Here is a 22,893-nt window from a genome sequence, read left to right as displayed (position 1 = left end):
GATGGGATCTTGCTCTTCGATATATCCTCTCTTCCTGTTACCCACCAGGCCTCAATCTCCGCTAATTTCAAGTTACCGCCACTCATACCTGTCATTCAACAACATCTTTGCCTCTGCACTTCCGCCTCGACTGACATCTCTGCCCAAACTCTTTGTCTTTAAATATGTCTGCTTGTGTCTGTATATGTGTGGATGGATATGTGTGTGTGTGTGCGTGTGCGAGTGTATACCCGTCCTTTTTTCCCCCTAAGGTAAGTGTTTCCGCTCCCGGGATTGGAATGACTCCTTACCCTCTCCCTTAAAACCCACATCCTTTCGTCTTTCCCTCTCCTTCCCTCTTTGCTGATGAGGCAACAGTTTGTTGCGAAAGCTTGAATTTTATGTGTATGTTTGTGTTTGTTTGTGTTCTGTCGACCTGCCAGCACTTTCATTTGGTAAGTCACATCATCTTTGTTTTTAGATATATTTTTCCTATGTGGAATGTTTCCCTCTATTATGAACTCATTTTAATTTTAATAGTGTGTTTGATCTTGGTTCAAGAATCATAAACGAAGGTTGTATACATGGAAGAAGCCTGGAGATACGGGAAGGTCTCAGATAGATTATATAATGGTAAGACAGAGATTCAGGAACCAGGTTTTAAATTGTAAGACATTTCCAGGGGCAGATGTGGACTCGGACCACTATTTATTGATTATGAACTGTAGATTAAAACTGAAGAAACTGCAAAAAGGTAGGAATTTGAGGGGATGGGACCTGGATAAACTGAAAGAACCAGAGGTTGTACACAGCTTCAGGGAGAGCACTAGAGAATGATAAAGAGACCTTTGGAGAAAAGAGAACCACTTGCATGAATATCAAGAGCTCAGATGGAAACCCAGTTGTAAGCAAAGAAGAGAATGTAGAAAAGTGGAAGGAGTGTATAGAGGGTCTATACAAGGCCAATATTCTGGAGGACAATATTATAGAAATGGAAGAGAATGTAGATGAAGAAGAAATAGGAGATATGATACTGTGTGCAGAGTTTGACAGAGCACTCAAAGACCTAAGTCGAAACAAGGCCCCAGGAGTAGACAACATTCCATTAGAATTACTGACTGCCTTGGGAGAGCCAGGCCTAACAAAACTCTACCATCTAGTGAGCAAGATGTATCAGACATGCGAAATACCCTCAGACTTCAAGAAGAATATAATAATTCCCAAAGTTGTGAAAATTACTGAACTATCAGTTTAATAAGCCACAGCTGCAAAATACTAACACCAATTCTTTACAGACAAATGGAAAAACTGGGAGAAGCCAACCTCGGGGAAGACCAGTTTGGATTCCATAGAAATGTTGGAACATGTGGGGCAATACTGACCCTACAGCTTACCTTAGAAAATAAATTAAGGAAAGGCAAACCTACATTTCTAGAATTTGTAGACTTAGAGAAAGCTTTTGACAACATTGACTGGAATACTCTCTTTCAAATTCTGAAGGTGGCAGGGGTAAAATACAGGGAGCGAAGGGCTATTTACAATTTGTACAGAAACCAGATGGCGGTTATGAGAGTCGAGGGGCATGAAAGGGAAGCAGTGGTTGGGAAGGGAGTGAGACAGGGTTGTAGGCTCTCCCCGATGTTATTCAATCTGTATATTGAGCAAGCACTAAAGGAAACAAAGAAAGTTGGAGTAGGCATTAAAATCCAGGGAGAAGAAATAAAAACTTTGACGTTCTCCGATGACATTGTAATTCTGTCAGAGACAGCAAAGGACTTGGAAGAGCAGTTGAACGGAATGTACAGTGTCTTGAAAGGAGGGTATAAGATGAACATCAACAAAAGCAAAACGAGGATAATGGAATGTAGTCAAATTAAGTCGGGTGATGCTGAGGGAATTAGATTAGGAAATGAGACTCTTAAAGTAGTAAAGGAGTTTTGCTATTTGGGGAGTAAAATAACTGATGATGGTTGAAGTAGAGAGGATATAAAATGTAGACTAGCAATGGCAATGAAAGCGTTTCTGAAGAAGAGAAATTTGTTAACATCGAGTGTAGATTTAAGTGTCAGGAAGTCGTTTCTGAAAGTATTTGTATGGAGCGTAGCCATGTATGGAAGTGAAACATGGACGATAACTAGTTTGGACAAGAAGAGAATAGAAGCTTTTGAAATGTGGTGCTACAGAAGAATGCTGAAGATTAGATGGGTAGATCACATAACTAATGAGGAGGTATTGAATAGAATTGGAGAGAAGAGAAATTTGTGGCACAACTTGACTAGAAGAAGGGATCGGTTAGTAGGGCATATTCTGAGGCATCAAGGGATCACCTTTTAGTATTGGAGGGCAGCGGGGAGGGTAAAAATCGTAGAGGGAGACCAAGAGATGAATACACTAAACAGATTCAGAAGGATGTAGGTTGCAGTAGGTACTGGGAGATGAAGAAGCTTGCACAGGATAGAGTAGCATGGAGAGCTGCATCAAACCAGTCTCTGGACTGAAGACCACACACACACACACACACACACACACACACACACACACATACACACACACATACAGTGTTTGATATGACATCCTTCATTAAGCTCCCTCTACTTGGCTCATATGCATTGTAGTACCAGTTGTTAAATGTGGTTCTCGGCCATTGTTCCAGTAGAACAAATTCTGACTTCCTGAATTTCTGCTACGTACAACAAAAGTGTTGACCTTATTTCATCAAGATAGTACCAGTTTTTAAATGTGATGCTGGGAAAAAGTGCTGCATTGTCTTGAGCACGATTATAATTCTCGAAAGGTTAAAAATTTTAACACCATATTACTGGTATAGCTCTAAAATTTAGTCACACTCTCATCAACTGAAAAGTTACAGTCACCCTTAATGAATGCTTTCGTAAGTTCTACCCTTCTACAATGTCCAAAAAATTCTGGTTGCATTGCAACTCACAGTGCTAATACCAACACAGCCAAACACAAACAGTTATTACTGATAACTGCTTCCATTATTTGTTAAAATTCTACTAGAGCAACACCTCTTGCTTTTTGAGACGCAGTGACCGCTTCAGTCACTGCAAAACACTTCTCTCACACAGTCCCACTTTGGCCACAATAAGTATGAACTCAATGCTAGCATTAGCTTGCTTGTAGTTGAAGTAGTAACAGAGACTCCAAACAATATGTTTAAAGCAGTTATGTGCCAGTGCTGTCATTTGTTGAGGAGTACAGACCATCAAAGTACTATTTATGATCAAACTCTGTTACAATAATTTCCAGAATAACACTAGTTAGTTAACCCAGTCTTTTATTGGTATTTACATGCTTGCAGTTACTCCAGATTTATATTAACTGAGTGACAACACAATTCATTTCAAGCTAATAATTTTGAAATATGTCAGTGACTGCTATAGCCAATCTCTGTTGCAGGATTTACAACAATTCCATACGTAGAACGTTATGACATCAGAGATAATCGTTGGGATGTTGTGGAGAAAATGGGTTTGCATCGCAGTGCATTAGCTGCTTGTGTAGTAAGTGGTTTGTCTAATTCATATGAATATTCATTTATAAAAGATGAGAATAAAGTTAATGAAGATGGTAATCATGGCTCATCAAAAGAACCTCAGACTTCTGGAACAGCCTGTGGTTGAAAGTAAAATAAAATTCAGGGATATAAATCATTTCTTTCTTTATTTTTTAAAATAACTGTCTATGTAAAAACCTCAAAACCTCTGCAAATAGTACATAAACTATTGATTAGTCCTTATTCAACATTGATTTCAGAAACACAAGAGCTTAATAGTTTGTATTTTCCACAGATCATCTTTGTAAAAAATGTGTTATGAACAGAAAACATAGCTAGATGGAATCTTTTACGTAACAGGACAGTCTACACTAAATTTGTGCTAAGAGACACATGGAAAAGATTTCCCAGCAAGGGCACCCATACAAGAACTTGTAGAGGAGGGGGCCGGGGGCATTAAACATGGGACGTGGTGTATTTTTAATATTTTGGAAGACTAATGGCAACTTGTAAGTAACCATAAAAAAGTTTAAATTCCTACCCTGTTAAAAACCTGTGTAATGCCGGCTTTTAAATCATTTTCTTGAAAGAAAAGCACCTGACTACATTATATTTTTTACTCTCCCTGAGAGCTAAGTGTTGGGGGGGGGGGGGGGGGAGTAGCCCACCCTTTCCCCCATGTATGGATGCCCTTGTTCGCCAGGTCACCATTTGAAACCAAGTCTCCATCTTTGATATAGTGTTCTTCAAACTTAAATTTCAGGTGTTGATTCAAAGTTTTAATCCATCAACAATCACCTCATCCAGTACCACATTCCAGGGCCTGCATCTGTTCACTGTGTTTTGTACATCCCACCATAAATAATAACTTATGGTTTAGAAAGTCAATGTAGATATTGGCAAAGTGGAAGCAGCTGTTAGAAATCAATTTCTGTGCATTCCATTAGCAAATTACTCACAGCAATATACTATACACTATTTATGCTACACTTACATTTTATTACATGAATCATACTCTATGAATTCAGTGGAAAGGGATCTCTGGGATATGTAAAGAAGTAAATGAATATGTTTACTTAGGTTCAATACTATTAAATGACTTAACTTCATGAAGTATTATAGTATCACAGTAAAATATTAATTACATTATAACATTACACATTAATTTTAGGACTTTTTGTAAAGCTACTCTTCAATGAAGTAGAAAGGACTGCTTCACAGAAAGTTCTTTAATTGATTTTTAAACATACACATTTACCCATGTATCTCACACCTTTCTGTATGAATAGTAAATCTCAGGACAATTATAAACCAATTTTTCCCATCCAATTGATACGACCTTGCTGTGATGGATGGGCTTACATAACTAACAATGGGCTTACGTAACTAACAGTATCACACCTATGCACACTGAGTAGTACAGTTTGTTTAGTGTCAGACGTACACCTTAGGCATTGTTGTATGAGTCATTTGTCATTTGTAGTCGACCATTATTAAATTATGATGCTTACATCGCCATCTATTGCTACATTTTGTAACTCTTTATTTTTCTTCTGCCATACGTTTTCTCTCTTCTCCAGTAATATTCTGTTGCAATTTGTCATCATTCTGACCAGCGCAGTGGTGTTATTTCTACAGTGGTTTGAAAATTTAACTTTAATTATAATCACCCTGTATTTTAAATTTTCAGGAATTTCCCATTTGCTTATGTGTGCCAGCAGCTTGCAAAGACCACTGCATTAGAATGCTTTGAACAGTAAACAAGGATGCATAGTATATAAGGAAATACCTTTTGTGTATCGCATTGTGGTTTGCAGGTCACAATTGATCTGAAACTGCTTTCTTCATTTTCAGCAACGAATACCACTAAGGAATAAATGCCCACAAACAGTTGAAAGCAACCATAAGAATATCTTCTGAAGCAGTAGCACAATTGAGTGAACATGGCTATGACTAAAAACATTACCAATTTCATAATTCCAGATCTCACAGATATCGTTAATTTCTTTATTGTTAGCTGTATATATCCGTCTGCTATAGCAAGAACAAATGTGATTTATGGAACATAGTACTTTACTGAGCAACGAGTAGCATAGCGTTGAACATGTTGACTGGACAACAGTGATATGAAGTACAGTAGACTGAGCACTCGTTTGCAGTCACTTATAATGCTGTTTTTCTTTGGCAGTTAAACAGAGCATGCCAGTGGGCCATCCCAGGTGGCCTCTATAAGTGGGCCTGTAAATTGTATGACACGCGCTCTCCGAAATTGTGCACATCGTGAGTGAAGGTACATCACTCCTTCCTTCTATGCGTAAGAAAATCACACATGTACATACACGTACATGCTTACAAAACACTAGGCACAGAAAAAGGCAAGGTACAAGAAAAAGCACTGGTACAAAAAAAAAAACACTGGTACCGAAAAAGCACTGCTACCATGAAAAAAAAAGGCTCTGAACTCACGTGGCACTGAGTTTACAAGTCAAAGAAAACACAAATGACAGTGGTGACATCCATTTCATAGCCCAATGATGGCGGTTGCCACAGCATGTGGTGGGCAGGCACTGGCAAGTAGGGGGCAGAAGTGATGAGGGGGTGGGTTGGCACACTGTCCCCCCACCCCCTCAAGAGAGGCCATAGGGCAGACCAAGGACGGTGTCTCCATAGCGACATCCTTGTCGATGTCAGCGATCAGTGCTGGAGGCATCAGTGGGAGCATTGGAGATAACAGCCACATAGGACCCAGCAATGGAGGTGGCAGTGGCATCAGGTGCAGCAGGGACTGCACCAGCAACAGCAGTCAAGGAGTGGGCGTGGAGGCAGGAACCCCAGACAGACAGTGATCTTCCAGGTAGTGACCTCCATCAGTGCAAACCGGAACATCTGTGACACATAAACATGCATCAGCAGCAGCAGAGGCGGGGGTGGTGGGGCGGGGAAGCCAGTGGTCCTTCCGAAACAGGATCCGCTGTGAGCGGACACAGCTGGTCGAAGTGACGGGACATCCACCTGTCAGGAGTGCAGAAGAGGCACAGATGCCAGCCCTGACAACTGATGGCAGGAACCAAGTTCATCCAGCGGCCAAAACCACGAGTCCAGGCAGGCGCACCCAGCTGGAACTGTCACAGAGCCAGCAATGTCGGTGGATGCGTGATTGGATGCAGCAGATGATGGAGGATCTGTAGTTGGCCTCCATACAGCACCTCCACCAGGGTCCTGTTCCCCACCAGAGTGAAATGGTATGAACTCAAAAAACAGTCTAAAGCAGCTTCAGCAGATCTGCCAGATGCATAGTTCCACATCAGAGTTTTAAATGTCCAAACCATGTGTTTGGCCTCACCATTAGATTGAGGATGAAACTGGGGAGCTGAGCGATTGCAAATACCACAAGCCTGTCAAAAACACCATTGCACACAGAAGTCCCTCAATTGCAAAAATCTTAGACAGGGCTGAAATAGTGGCTACTGAGGACGTGGACAATGTGCCAATACTGATTTAGGAAGGGCCCTGCAAAATCGACACGTAGACACTCCCACGGACACTGTGGCGTCGGCCAGGGAGAAAGAGACGTCTTCTGGGCCACCTGTTGCTGAATGCAGTGAGTCCAAGCTGCGAAAAGCCACGTAATGGCCCAATCTATGACTGGCCAATACACATGCCAGTAGGCCAAAGCTTTGGTGCGAGAGGTCACCCAGTGAGTGACATGCAGAAGCCACAGCACATTAAGGTGTAAGAAAGCATGAATCACAACCAAGGGAGCAGCATCCTCCATAGCTGAAAATAGAACCCCATCAAACACAGAAAGGCGGTGCTTGAAGGAGAAGTAATTATGCAAGGAATACAAAGCATGGGCCAAAGGTTTTTCTGGGCACCCATGCTGCACAAAAGAGGACCCGACTAAGTACAAGATCTGGGGCGATGGCCAATGCCATCATGGCACTAGTGGTGGAAAAACCATCACCCGCATTCTGATTCTCAATATCTAAGAAGAAACAAAGTAACTTGTCCTGATTGAACGCCGGACCTGGTCCAATTGAAAGCCTAGATGAGGCATCAGCATTGGAGTATTGTACCATCAAATGGTAATGGATCAGATAATGGTAATGGGAGAGGAAGAGAGCTCACCGCTGCACATAATGCACTGCCTTGTCCAGCTGAAGGGTTAAAAAGAGCAACCAACAGCTTGTGACCGTGATTAAATTGAACTTATAACCATAGAAGAAGACTTGAAATTTCTTGAGGATGAACACAATCACTAATGCATCCTTTTCATTCCAAACATGCTGTTGCTGAGAGGGAGTAAAAGCCTTACAAGCATAAGCAATGGGTCTTTCAGAATTGTCCACATATTTGTGTGCCAACACCATGCCGAGAGGCATATGTTGCGACCACGAGATGCTGACCCAGCTGAAAAGTGACCAAACACGGGGCAGATTAAAGCTTAGATTTAAGGAAAGCAAATGCTCAGTCAAAAGACCGGAAAAAGGCACATTTTTATGCAAAAGCACCTGCAGTCACTGGGCAACAGTGGATGCATCCAGTAAAAATTAATTGTTAGACGCAGTTTTACCTAGATATGCATGCAGTTCCTCAATGGAGACTGGCTGTGGCAAAGCCTCATGATGCAACAGATTGATCCCTAAGTGAGAAACCTCAAAACGTGACGACGGGAAAAAAGTGGGATTTGGCAAGATCGCACTTGAGACCCACAGACTGCAAAACAAAAAACAATGATCAGAGGTTGTTAAAGAGGTCTTCCGTGGAAGAACCCAAAACAGTCATGTCATTGAGGTAATTGATGCAGCCAGGTACACAGGCTGCCAGCTGTTCTAAAAAATGCTGAAAAATTGTGGGCGTGCTAGTGACGCCAAAACCCAAGCATTGATATTGGTACAGGCCAAAAGGTGTATTGACTACAAGAAGGTGCCTAGTAGCTCCATCCAAGGGGAACTGGAGGTACTCTTCTGACAAATCAATATTGAAAATGTAGTGGCCGCCTGACAATGTTGCAAGCAACTCACTAGGGCAAGGCAAAGGGTATGTACCTATCACAGACTGTGCATTAATCGTTTCACTGAAGTTGCCAAAGGGGTGAAGCTTACCTGTCAACTTCTTAATAATGACCACTGGTGTAGTCCATTCACTGGAAGGCTGAATGACATCAAACAGTGTTATTTGGGCTTGACAGTCACACAACATGACAGGCACCTGTCACGCCCGAAAAAAATTAGGGCAGATGTACTCTTTCATGGTAATGTGGGCCTGAAAACCGGTTGTACAACATAGCCCAAAGGAAAACAGAGACAAAAACTCAGAGCAGAGGGGCTTCAAAATGTAGTGGCCGCCTGACAGTTTTGCAAGCAACTCATTACGGCAAGGCAAAGGGTATGTACCTATCACAGACTGTGCATTAATTGTGACACTGAAGTTGCCACAGGGGTGAAGCTTACCTGTCAACTTCTTAATAATGACCACTGGTGTAGTCCATTCACTGGAAGGCTGAATGACATCAAACAGTGTTATTTGGGCTTGACAGTCACACAACATGACAGGCACCTGTCACGCCCGAAAAAAATTAGGGCAGATGTACTCTTTCATGGTAATGTGGGCCTGAAAACCGGTTGTACAACGTAGCCCAAAGGAAAACAGAGACAAAAACTCAGAGCAGAGGGGCTTCAAAATGTAGTGGCCGCCTGACAGTTTTGCAAGCAACTCATTACGGCAAGGCAAAGGGTATGTACCTATCACAGACTGTGCATTAATTGTGACACTGAAGTTGCCACAGGGGTGAAGCTTACCTGTCAACTTCTTAATAATGACCACTGGTGTAGTCCATTCACTGGAAGGCTGAATGACATCAAACAGTGTTATTTGGGCTTGACAGTCACACAACATGACAGGCACCTGTCACGCCCGAAAAAAATTAGGGCAGATGTACTCTTTCATGGTAATGTGGGCCTGAAAACCGGTTGTACAACGTAGCCCAAAGGAAAACAGAGACAAAAACTCAGAGCAGAGGGGCTTCAAAATGTAGTGGCCGCCTGACAGTTTTGCAAGCAACTCATTACGGCAAGGCAAAGGGTATGTACCTATCACAGACTGTGCATTAATCGTTTCACTGAAGTTGCCAAAGGGGTGAAGCTTACCTGTCAACTTCTTAATAATGACCACTGGTGTAGTCCATTCACTGGAAGGCTGAATGACATCAAACAGTGTTATTTGGGCTTGACAGTCACACAGCATGACAGGCACCTGTCACGCCCGAAAAAAATTAGGGCAGATGTACTCTTTCATGGTAATGTGGGCCTGAAAACCGGTTGTACAACGTAGCCCAAAGGAAAACAGAGACAAAAACTCAGAGCAGAGGGGCTTCAAAATGTAGTGGCCGCCTGACAGTTTTGCAAGCAACTCATTACGGCAAGGCAAAGGGTATGTACCTATCACAGACTGTGCATTAATTGTGACACTGAAGTTGCCACAGGGGTGAAGCTTACCTGTCAACTTCTTAATAATGACCACTGGTGTAGTCCATTCGCTGGAAGGCTGAATGACATCAAACAGTCTAATTTGGGCTTGACAGAGTCACACAACATGACAGGCACCTGTCATGCCTGAAAAAAATTAGGGCAGATGTACTCTTTCATGGTAATGTGGGTCTGTAAACAGGTAGTACAACATAGCCCAAGGGAAAACAGAGACAAAAACTCAGAGGAGAGAGGCTCAAATTGCTGATATAGAACTTGATCTGACACTAAACTTGTTTCATCAGCAATGAAGAAACCAAAGGTGTTAAACTTATCTAACCCAAACAGGTCTGCAGTATGGGAATGATCCACAAGAAGAAAGGTGAGATGATGAACAACAGATTTGTAAGAGACAGAAGTGGAAAACTGACCTAGAATCAGAATCTTTTGTTTACTGTAGTTAACCAACATCCATGAAACCTGTGTGAAGGGAGGGGAGCCCAAGACCACCTACATTTGTGCATTTACTAAAGTCACTGCAGATCCTGAGTCCTCTTTCATTTTTAACAGTTTGTTAAACACACAAAAGTCAATAAACAATTTGTCCTTGGAAACAGTCATTGTAGAGATACAGTTTATGTCAATGGGGCTACTGTGTCCACCATGTTTGAAGAGGAGTTAAACACTGAAGCAATGTGGTCTTTCTTTCAACACTTGTTGCAAACCGCCCAACACTTAGGACACACAGCACACTCGTGTTGGACGAAGCATTATGGGCAAGACAGAAGGGGAGCTCACAGTCACTATTGTGACATGACCTGTTACTGCTATGGCCATAACTGATGCTGCCCCATGCAATGCTGAGTCAAAGGTTGTAATGCTTCAACTGCTTCCCTGTCATTGTGAACACTTGTAGCATGCATAACAGGGGTTGACTGAGTCATTTCCAATACCTCCACCCACGCAACAATCTGATCGCCTATGGTCTGTGACACTTCAAAGGACTATGCTGTGTTGAGGACATTGGTAAGCATCAGATTCTAATACTGAAGCACTTTTTTAAGGACTTCCCTATCCCAGGCCAGACAAGTAATATCATCATGCATCATGTGATCAGTGTAGGATTCATTATGAGTACTAGTGACAAATTTACAATGATGGCCCAACTCGTGTAGTTCTGCAGCCCAGATTTTGTAAGGTTGGTTTGGGTGTTTCTGACAATGGTCAAATTCTATATGCATCACAATGACATGCATTCATTCACAGTAATAGTTTGAGAGAAGCTTGCACATTTCATCAAATGATAAGCTGGCTGATTCTCGTAAGCATGCAAGTTGTCACAACAACTGATAAATGTGCACTGAAAGCCAGAAAAGAAAGAAAGCCTTCTACATCTACACCCACATTCCGCAAGCCACCTGACGGTGTGTGGCGAAGGGTACCTTGAGCAGGTTTGCATCATTTATGTAAAAAAAACTGGAAATGTTGGTGCAACCATGTCTTGTAGGAGTCCCAGTCTTTAGCCGATTCATCATATGTTGGAAAGAGTGACAATTGCACTGATGGGAGAGTAACCTGCCGCAAACATGCAGATGGCACTTGACTGAGAGCAGTGGTGATAGCTTGCTCTTCTACAAAAGCTTGCTGCGATGAGACATTGGAATATTTCTTCCATCGAGATGTTTGTTGGGTGACTAAGCACTGACACTAACCTCTCTCAACGCCAAGTTTGCAGTAGCAAAAATAAACACGATTTAAAGGGCTTAGTACTTTATAGAGCAACACATAAAATAGACATTGTGCATAGCAATGAACACATTGACTGAATAACAGTAATTCAGAGTACAGACTCAATCAAGAACTTGTTTGTGATCACTTAAACAATTCTGTTTCTTTGGCGGTTCACCAGAGCATACCAGATGACTGACCCAGAGCCTGTGAACTGTGTGAATGTGCACACTCTGAAATCGTGTGCATCATGAGGGAAGGTACATCACCTTCAACATGCAAACATAGCTTCACCAATACCAAGAATGAGCGCTCAAAATCACCAGACAGCTACAGGCTAAGGAACATATCTGCAATATTTAAAGCCTTGAAGTACATTGTCCATGAATAGATGACAGATTAACTTAAACATTCTTGTCACTACCACTTATGTGCTGATAATATCCAGTTGTATCTAAGCAGCAGGCCTAAGAATGTTACTGCTGGAGTATCAGACATGAATGACAATCTTCTATCAGTATCAAGTCAGACACAATATCTGGATCTTAAACAAAACTCTAAAGAGCCACAGCTTAGTTAGTTTGTTAGCTACATGTTCCACAAAACTTTCAATGATTCTTTTATTGAAATGATGTTGATGAGTTTACAGGATATATATAAATGATGAATGTTAACAGTAATGAACATATAAGTTTTTAGTCCTAATCGTGCAATTACATTTAAAAACTAGGTTTTTTTAAAAAAGAATTTACAGGCTACCTGTCTTTAAATAAAAATTTGTCCATAAGACAGAATGAGTTGTCCAGGAGAAATGATTTTAGGTTAGATTTAAAACTTGCTTTGCTGCCTGTCAGATTTTGCAGTACTGGACAAATGACCAAAAATTTTTGTTGCTGTAATCTTGAATGCCTTTCTGAGCCAGTGACAGCTTTAATAATGGTCTTCTAGCATTTTAGATATGAACATCACTATTCTTCTCAAATTGTGATGAATTTCACTAGGGAATATATGCATTGTAGTGGTTCATTTAAAATGCCTAACTCCTTGAACACGTGACTTCTGACGACCACAGGTAAACACCATATATTATTCTCACTGCTCACTTTGGTGCAACCACTGCTTCTTTCTAAGTGATGAGTACCCCAGGAAATTATTCCATAGGACATTATTGAGTGCAATATGCTTGATTTGTATGTTTCCATAGCTGCATTTCATTGTTTGAGCAGGTCAGTAATATGCTTCTTCTAGCCCAAGATTTCATCAACACATACACCCATAAATTTAGAGCACTAGATCCTATTTACTGACTCCAGTGCATGTGCAGCATCCATTGTTGGTAGGTGGTAGGTCTCTATTTATTTTACAGAACTGAATATAGCATGTTTCCTCAAAATTAAAGGAGAGTCCATTTTCAGAAAACTGCTTAATAATTCTTTGAAAAACGTCATTAACAATCTTTTCTGTTGCTTTATTTTAATGATATTTATTATAACACTAGTGTCATGTGAAAAAAGTACCAATTCTGCTTGATAAATAGCACGTGGAAGGTCATTCATATATATATATGTATATATATATATATATATATATATATATATATATATATATATATTGAATAGGAATGTACCTAAAATTGATCCTGGTGTGACTCCCTCTTGTTTAAACATTTTTGGTATTGAACATATTATTTTAGAGGTCAGGTAACCACAGCCAAAGTTGCACATGGCAAATAAAATCTTCCACGATGGCTGTTAAAATACATTCATTCCAAAGTTATCCATTAATGCGAAACTGACTGTGACTTTTTAATAAAAGTATTTTAACAGCCAGTGTGGAAGATTTTAGGCACCATTGTTTTATTCAGTACAACTTTTTGCATTCTGTTATGCAGGATTCAAACCAGTTGTGCATAAAGCCATCAGTTGCTTAAAACTTACATTTTTCTGAGAGGGTACATAATCTATGCAACCAAACAGCTTGGAAAAATCACAAAACATACCAGCTGGCAATATTTTATTATTTAAGGCTTCATTCATTTGGTGAGTGAATGTGCAAATTGCTTTAACAGTTGAGCAAACTTTCTGGAATTCAAGTCTTGAGTATGTTACTTCTTTGAATATTCTCGAAAAAAGAAATCATTAGGGAAATTGAATGATAAGTATTTAAGTCCTTCTTTTCACCTTTTTTATAAAGACGTTTAACAACAGTACATTTTAACCTGTCTGGAAAAAAATTCCCTGTTCCAGGACACAATTTATAAAGCTAGAACAACTTTCCAGAATTTTGTTTGCAATTCCATCAAATTATGACCTTTCATTTGTAAGAATTTTTATAATTCTATTAATTTCAGTGTAGGATGTTGGTGCTACTTCTAGTTGCTTGAAGCTTTGTGGAATGACATTTTTCATAAATTCTCTTGCTAAACCAAATCATTTAAACCTGTTTTTGCTGCTGCATTTTTAAAGTGATCGTTAAAAATGATGATAATGATGATGATGAAGTCCCATACTCCGTAACAGAGCGTAGGGGACGATGCAGGAGACGGGTACCGCCGTACTAGGCAAGGTCCTAGGTGGTATGCCGTTGCCTTCCTCTGACCTTAATGGGGATGAATGATGATGAAGAAGACGACACAGCAACACCCAGTCATCTCGAGGCAGGTGAAAATCCCAGACCCCACCGGGAATCGAACCCGGGACCCCGTGCTCGGGAAGCAAGAACCCTACCACGAGACCACGAGCTGCGGACTGTTAAAAATACATGTAATTATAGTTGGTCATCATAAGAATAAACCTGATTTAAACACACAATCTGATGTAAACCCACTACAACCAGCAGCCATACAACATGTGCACTCGTTTTGTTACGCTCTTGGAAGTAGGACCTACTCACATAGTAGATAAATGAAACTTTGACATATTCTAATGTATTAAGAACCATCAACTTTTCTTAATCACCTTTTAGCTGGCGTACAGTTGCAGTCTCTGTAGACTCTAATTGTGCACTGAATGTCGTACTGTTAATACATAATGTGAAAATGGCTGATGCTGCTTCCATCTCCTTAGTGAAGATGCATGTGGAATACTGTTTAAAAAGTGGCAAGAAATTGGTTGTTCTTAATGTTTTTTTACAAGTTTACAGAGAAAATTCACTTTGAAGTTTTCCTAGGAACTTCATTTACTACCATTAAGGTGCTATTACAGGCGAAGTGCATAGCTGAATTGACAGAGTTGGAGAATGGGGATGGGGCATTTTGTGGGTTTCTGAATTGAGTCTCATCCTGGTCTACTTTTTCATTAAGTTCAAATACCTACATCATTTAAATATAAAATTCAACAAAAATATGCTAATTAACATATAATCTAATCAGAACCTTTTGTGAAAAATGTATGTGTTCATGTTTCTGATTACGTATCACACACAGAATTCCTTGTTAATAAAGTTAGTTTAAATTAAGAAAACATTGCAAATTAAATTTTGGGACAAAAATAAAAAAATCAAATATTGTTTCATTTTAACTTACTCCATTGTTTTATACTACTGGTGTGGTTTCCCATGAGCCAAAGTCATAAGCATCACAGAGACATCGAAAATTTAATTTTCACAGCATTGAGCACACCATACAAATGCTGCATTTTTATAGTTGCTACCACACCACTGCAATCTGGACTCAACAGAGCTGATGTGGAGCCAAGTTAAGGGATTTGTCATGAGAAATAACAAGACATTTAAGCTCCCAGATGTACTGGAGCTAACATACACATCACTGGCGAACACTGACGGGATGCAGAGTAGTATGTCATAAAAGAAGAGGAGAAAATGTGGAGTCTGTTGTTGACTGCCTCATTATCAACATAGTGGATGCCAGTACCTGTACTGCAATGTATTCCTGACATTCAGATATGGAAGGAGTTCAGAGGTTACCAGATAACTACCTATAAGTAATACCTTCAGTGACATCAATATTTAACTGTACACTGAAATCCCTGCAGTAGACTTTTTTATGTAACACGTAGCTCATACAGAAAAATTACCCTGTTCTTAAGTTAGAAATTTTATTCACTGTTCTTTTTAATTACAATACTATTTTAGCTCAGAATGAGATGTGGTTTTATTTATATATACATCACAAAATGAAGTTTGGCTGTGCTTCTTTCAAAGACATACTTTGGCTTTCACAAAAGCATTGACAGATGTTTCTTATTGTGCATTAACAAAATTCCATCTTTTGTTGTGAATACAGTTCTACTCATCCTCACATGGAAGTGCAAGCTTGTGTGATACATAATGGGAAGCTGCATTGTATCCTAACAACTGTCAGTACTTCACAAGGTGCACTGATTGTTCCCGGCCAACTTACATGCCGCTAAGGCAGCGACTAATGAACATTCCTAGGCAGGCATAGTTTGTCCAGCAAACAGCACATGGGTGTCACTGATCAACTTAACGCCAAAAAAAGACAGAACTTTGAGACTCTGTGGCAACTAAAGAGCTATCAAGACCCGTACAGTGCATGACAGCTACCCAGTACCCAACATACAAGATTTCACACACCCAATAGCAGGCTCAGCTATGTTCAGTGTGGCTGAATGGAAAAAGCTTACAATACAATTCCCCATGCACAAAGATAATATTGCAAAAACCACTATTATCACACCGATCGGTCCCTTTCAACATCTTTTCATGCCCTATGGGTTGAAGAACACAGCTCAGATGTTGCAATGTTTCGTTACTGAGGTACCTTTACAGTTAGATTTCTGGTATGCCTCTTTTTTTTTTTTTGGCTATCCCTAATGACCACAACTGACACTCTGAACAAGTGCTCTCTGTCCTAAATGACATGGGTATGAAGATGAACAAGGACAAATCTTAGTTTTGGAAGGCAGCTGTTTCCTTCCTCGGTTACATAGTCATCACTGCAGGGATCAAACAAACTCCAGACCAAGTCAACACCACCAGAAACTTGAGGCTCCCCCCCCCCCCAAAAAAAAAAGAAGCTATCATGAGCTTGGTCAGTTCTTAGGAATTTTGAATATTTAACAGTGCCACCTGCCACAAGCCACAGCTTTATAAGCCTCCCTCACTGACACACTATCAGGATTTAACAAGCAAGGGTAAATGAAGACTGAGGGGACTGTAGAGGTGAATGATGCCTTTCAAACTTACTAAGGACTGTCTTGCCTGCCCCTTTCCAGACGCACAACTCACAATTACCATGGATGCAAGAGACACTGCAATTGACACCATTCTGAAGTTGCCATTTACAAGATAGCAATGGAGCTACAGAAACTTGTTGAAACTCTGCCTCAGAAGGATATGCACATCACCTGAGCTTCATTCCCCCATGAGGAAAAGTTTCAGCTTATGACTAGGAAGGGCATTTTCCCACATGAGTGTGTGGATAATATGGCAAAACTCAAAGAAACCAGGCTACCATAAACAAAATGCATTCTCCATGTACCTCACAGGCGATGCCATAGTGAATGCAGAGTATGAGCATGCTGTGAATGTCTGGCAGGGATTCAACATGTCCACAGATGTGTGCATACTCATGAATGTTTTTGAGAAATCTGGAGTCTATGCATGGTGACATATTCTTTGGATCCTGCCTTTTATTGCACAGTACCTGGATTGTCTTGAGACGCTATGCTTGAGAAAACAAAGTGCAGTATTGGACGGTTGACTAATGCTGACATGTTTGATTTCTTTGAGTGAGGGATCCTTAGGGGAATTTTTCGATGAGTCCATAGTCACAGCAAGGCAAATAACCCACATATGGGTGAGAGGTTCAACACATCCCTTGATTCGAGTTACACCTTGTACTTGGATGTCAAACAACCTGTACGGGCATGCCATGCAACAATCACTGCCAACTGAGTTTCAGTGGGTGCCCAAAGAAGAATGCAAGGAATTAGGTGGAAAAGTTGAGGGTATGGTGTTGGGTATGTGGTGCAGGCAGAACTCACATACCCTACTAGTTTGCATGATGTTCACACCCATTTACTGCTGTGTCCCAAGCAACTAATTCTGCAAAGAGGTTGCACCCGAAAACTGGTGACAATGCTGGGGAATTAGCAGACACACATTAGTCACTATCACAATCTCCAGCAGTGTCTCAGATTGGAGATGAAGCTGGTTAGAATCACCCAAGTTGTGTCCTTTAAGCAATCCCCCTGGTTGAAGAAGCATATTGATTTAAATACAAAATAGAGCATCCACAATGCGTAACTTCGAGTGTGATTTTTTAAATTAATGACTAATTCAATTTTTGGTAAAGCAGTAGAGAATCTGAGGGACCATAACATTTTGAGTAGCACCAAATGAGATGTGTGTTTGGCATAAGAAAAAGCATCAGCAGGCCAAATTTTAAGTGAGTCACAGTATTCAATAAGAGCTTGGTTGCTGTGAAGATAGCTAACATTGTAGCAGAATTCTGAAACCTATCTATGTGGCGAAGTGTATACTAGACTTATTCAAACTCCATATGTACCCATTCCATTAGGAGTTTGTGAAAACTCATCTTGCAGATCCAGAATTACTTTGTATTGATACATATAGCTTCATCTATTGGGTGAAAGACTGCAAACCACATTAAGTAATGAGATGGCTCTGAGCACTATGGGACTTAACATCCATGGTCATCAGTCTAAGTAATGAGATGCCATGCATGGTGAATAATTCAATATGTCTTCATACATGGCCGATAACCCTTACAATATTTTTCCACAGAACAAGAAGTTTATCAGTCTAATGAAAGATGAGGTGAATGGATCACCAATTGTGGATTTTGCAGGTCTGTGAGCAAAAATGTATGCTTATCACACATTGGAGGGCATGCACTGAGGACACTCCCGCACAAAAAATATTTGCAGTACCTGTACAGCAGTGTTTGCAGTGCTCCGATGCAGCCGCAATATATGAAGATGGCATGGCAAACTGATATTTGATGGAGAGAATGTAACCCTTACACTGAACTGCAATCTAAAGTCAGCCTGCATCTCATGACAATAAAAGAGTCATTTGTGATGATTGGATTGAAACTTTCTCATACTCACACCATTCACTTGTTGAGAGAGAGGTGGTGGGGGCCCTGATTAAGTGAGAGGGGGAGAATGAGACTGTATGTAAATATTGCAGAATAGTATGGCCCTTTAATCATAGTGTACGTGATTGTGTGTGTTTTATCAAATGGTTCAAATGGCTCTGAGCACTATGGGACTTAACATCTGAGGTCATCAGTCCCCTAGAACTTAGAACTACTTAAACCCAGCTATCCTAAGGACATCACACACATCCATGCCCAAGGCAGGATTTGAACCTGCAACCATAGCAGTCACGCAGTTCCGGACTGAAGTGCCTAGAACTGCTCGGCCATCGCAGCCGGCTGTAAATATCCAACTTGTAAGTAAAAAGAAAAGATATATATGTGCACACCATGTGTGTCTCCAAAATTCTATGTCGGAGTTACATATATTCACCTTGCATGTCATGTAAATAGAACAGTTTTTAAGTTTCACCTGCCACTAGCTATCCAAGTCTGATTAGTTATTAAGTGTAGATTTATATATCTGAAAATTATAAATATTTCAACCAGTGAATTTTTTCTTGGTAAAAAAACTATTCCTGCACAGAAATATTAGAATCAAATTTTATCTCACAAATCAAATTGTATTTCAAGAACTAAATTGGACCTCAAGAGTCAAGATGAATATGCAAGAATTGAATAAATGAAAAATTCGTTACCATACTTTTTTGTTGTTGTTATTTATGGAAATCCTGTCCCGGTTGTAAATGTAAGGGATGTGCAAGGTACAAATGACATTACTTTGAAACTTGAGTGCTATTAGTGAGATTATATTTAAGAAGGAGAATACAAAATATATATAATCGCCCATGGGATTATGCCTGTAGTGCAGCACGTTTTTTTATGGGAACAGGTAGCTCGGGGTCAAGTCCACTTCCAAACATACATACCAAACATGTCTAAAATTATATGTCCTGTGCTTGAGGAAAACCACAAATGAGAGATCTGGGTAATGTTACATGCTAACAAAGTGTGACAGACAGTACACGGACTGTGAGGTAAAAATTAATTTATTTTCATCCAACTCGCATTTTCATAAGCAAACACAACACTATTTTCACACATCATCTTTTTCTTGAGTAGATGAAAACAGGACACATGCAGAATTCCAGTTCTTGAACAGCAGTAAACTTGACAACTCATTGCATTCATGTGATCTTGTCCTCGCCTTTGATGTAGATGAAGGCACCCATGTGAGCGAATAATTGAAGCGACGCCACCATATTTTTATGAGGTGCATCAAGCCATTCGAGTGAATTCCATGGCAGAAACATGTTGACCACTTTGCACTCCGTGTTTTAGAACACTCCACATCCTTAAAAGACTTCAGTGATGCACTGCCTGCCAAGAATGTCTCGAATATATTGGAATCTTCTGTGTATGCTATGAATGCAGCATCTATAAATATTAACTGTCTACACTCATCATCATAGAAACCCTGAGCATCTGATATGATGTTCACACCTTGAGATAACATTGTGAAATGCTCTGGGTATGGCACAGCACTTGCTTGTTTACACAGCTTCTTCCACAAATTCAGTTAGTAGGCAGTAGTTAATCACACAGTTGTGTAGAACTAGCATATGCCACAGTGTGTTCTGGGAAATTCACAGAAGATTCGCTTTCAGGTTGTATATCTATTATTCCAGATTTAATCATCTCTTTCTCTTCTGAGCAGTCTGTTGCGATAATTTGTGCCAGTTCCTTGAATTTCCACGAGCTTAGTAGACATCCTTTCTCTTCATAGTTAGAAGCATGGAATCTCATTTACATGTCAAATGTTAGACTGTATACAGGTTCATTCCACTGGAGGTGTAAATTATCATATGGGTCGTATTCGGAGTTCGGGAAAACTGGCATTAGTTAAACTACAATTGTTAAATTTGGTGGAATTCCCTCTTATGTTGGACTGAAATGCAAGTATGATGAATCTGGGCATCTCCAATTCAGCAATGATTTTAATAGCCCACATTTGTCTGCTTGCAGTCAGTAGCATTAGATACTCAAAAAGCTCCTATGATTGGAAAGTTAAGAGAAGAAATACACTGGCATTCAGATTTTTTAATAGCCCCCATCGCTGCTCATCATATACAGTGATGTGTGGCATTTTCCATATCATTTTATTGATGGTGATCTCCTCCTCCTCTTGAGCTCTTTCGATTGTGTGACCCTGCACTCCATATATACATATGCAGTAAATCTCTTGTACTCCTCCACTGTTCTACCCACTGACTTGTCTACGAACCATCCAGCATTTTCTAAGTTGCTCAAATCCGAGGGAGAAGCAGAGACATACGTTTTAAGTGTTGATGCTATGCCCACATTGTGTATACAGTCGATCTCAACCCTGTTACGTTCATTTTGTATCTCATTAAATAGAAAAGCTAAAGCATTACATGTAAGTTTTGATGTCATTGTTGCAGTATGATCCCTTTTCATGAATGATCCATCAAGATATATGAAACATTGTTCTTATTAAATATAGTTAAAGCTTATGGTTTTTGCAAGAAGTATTCCTGACAGACAGTTCGCCCATCATATTCTACTGGGTTTGTTATATCAAACGACATCATTGGAGGTTTCAACCTACTGATTTTCGAAACACATAGTTTGCGCATGTTATCACCTTACTGTTCTGTTATGAAGTGCTGTGCTGTGAATTGTGTGCAATGGTTTTATACCTTATCCCCATCCTGTTTTCAATGACAATATGCAGATGCTGGGAAGTTGGAGGCTGCTGCGACTCCCAGCTAGTTGAAGATCACCACCACTTCTGCTTCCAGCAAGTTGAAGGTTGTCATTGTTACCTCTTCCTTCGAAGGTTCCAGCAAGTTGAAGGTTGTCACGTTGCTTTTACCTTCGACACGTCCCAGCTGGTTGAAGGTAATTGCTGATTCTACTTTAAATGTAGTCACACAGTGATTTCCTCAACACAAAAGTCCAAGTTGATTATTCTGATCCACAATACGCAGCTCTAGATGGTCCAAAGTCTGAACAGTTACTGGGAGGTATACAGTGTTGGTAACATCTCAACGATCCTATGCTCAGTTCCAACTGGTGGGAAGAATCCGTAAATTGTATGAATCAATCTACTGTTGAGATAGGAATTCATTAATGTTACACTCGACAGAGTTTGTACTGACAGGAAGTATATCCACTGACTGGTCAGATATGTAAAATTTATTAGTGTCTTTCTTCAAAATCATCCTTTTGTGAAACCCAGTAGTCATCCTACTGAACCTTTCTGGTTAAAGGCAATCAAGGCATTTGCTGTCTTTACTTCATATTTAAGTGGGTTGCTGTTTGTATGTAGCACAGTCCCTTTTCCAGACTGTTTAACGCGTTATTTAAAATGTCAGTGTCATGTGCACCGGGTTCTATTTTCACAGTTTCTTTTCTACCATTCATTTTCAGATGAAGTTTCTTATTAACGTCTGTTATATTCAGAATGCTGCTGTATGTATCCAGTCCAATCAGTGCAATACTCCACTCTCCATTGCTTAAATCAATAGGTGGGAAGTAATTCGCATGTAATACAGGTGATCATTGTTTTAAAGTCAGAGTACACGACATTGCATCTGAATCTCAACTGACAAGTGGGCACTTAATGCACCTCCATATATATGCTTCTTCATGAACCATGGACCTTGCCGCTGGTGGGGAGGCTTGCGTGCCTCAATGATACAGATAGCCGTACCGTAGGTGCAACCACAACGGAGGGGTATCTGTTGAGAGGCCAGACAAACGTGTGATTCCTGAAGAGGGCAGCAGCCTTTTCAGTAGTTGCAGGGGCAACAGTCTGGATGATTGACTGATCTGGCCTTGTAACATTAACCAAAATGGCCTTGCTGTTGTGGTACTGCGAACGGCTGAAAGCAAGGGGAAAGTACAGCCGTAATTTTCCCCAAGGGCATGCAGCTTTACTGTATGGTTAAATGATGATGGCATCCTCTTGGGTAAAATATCCCAGAGGTAAAATAGTCCCCCATTTGGATCTCCGGGCGGGAACTACTCAAGAGGAAGTCGTTATCAGGAGAAAGAAAACTGGCATTCTACGGATCGGAGCGTGGAATGTCAGATCCCTTAATCGGGCAGGTAGGTTAGAAAATTTAAAAAGG

General features: G+C 40.4%; 1 long non-coding RNA gene across 1 annotated transcript; it reads left to right on the top strand.

Moving 5' to 3' along the window:
• The first annotated feature begins 257 nt into the window (after positions 1-257).
• Positions 258-15,073, top strand: LOC126240503 (uncharacterized). The gene is made up of 3 exons (XR_007545367.1): positions 258-434; positions 3,400-3,503; positions 14,211-15,073. It is a non-coding gene; the product is annotated as an uncharacterized LOC126240503 (long non-coding RNA).
• The last annotated feature ends 7,820 nt before the right edge of the window (positions 15,074-22,893 follow it).

This window comes from Schistocerca nitens, chromosome 1 (assembly GCF_023898315.1).
Source record: "Schistocerca nitens isolate TAMUIC-IGC-003100 chromosome 1, iqSchNite1.1, whole genome shotgun sequence".
Classification (NCBI taxonomy): domain Eukaryota; kingdom Metazoa; phylum Arthropoda; class Insecta; order Orthoptera; family Acrididae; genus Schistocerca; species Schistocerca nitens.
The sequence above is the reverse complement of the archived record's forward strand: the minus strand, read 5'-3'. Positions and strand labels throughout refer to the sequence as shown.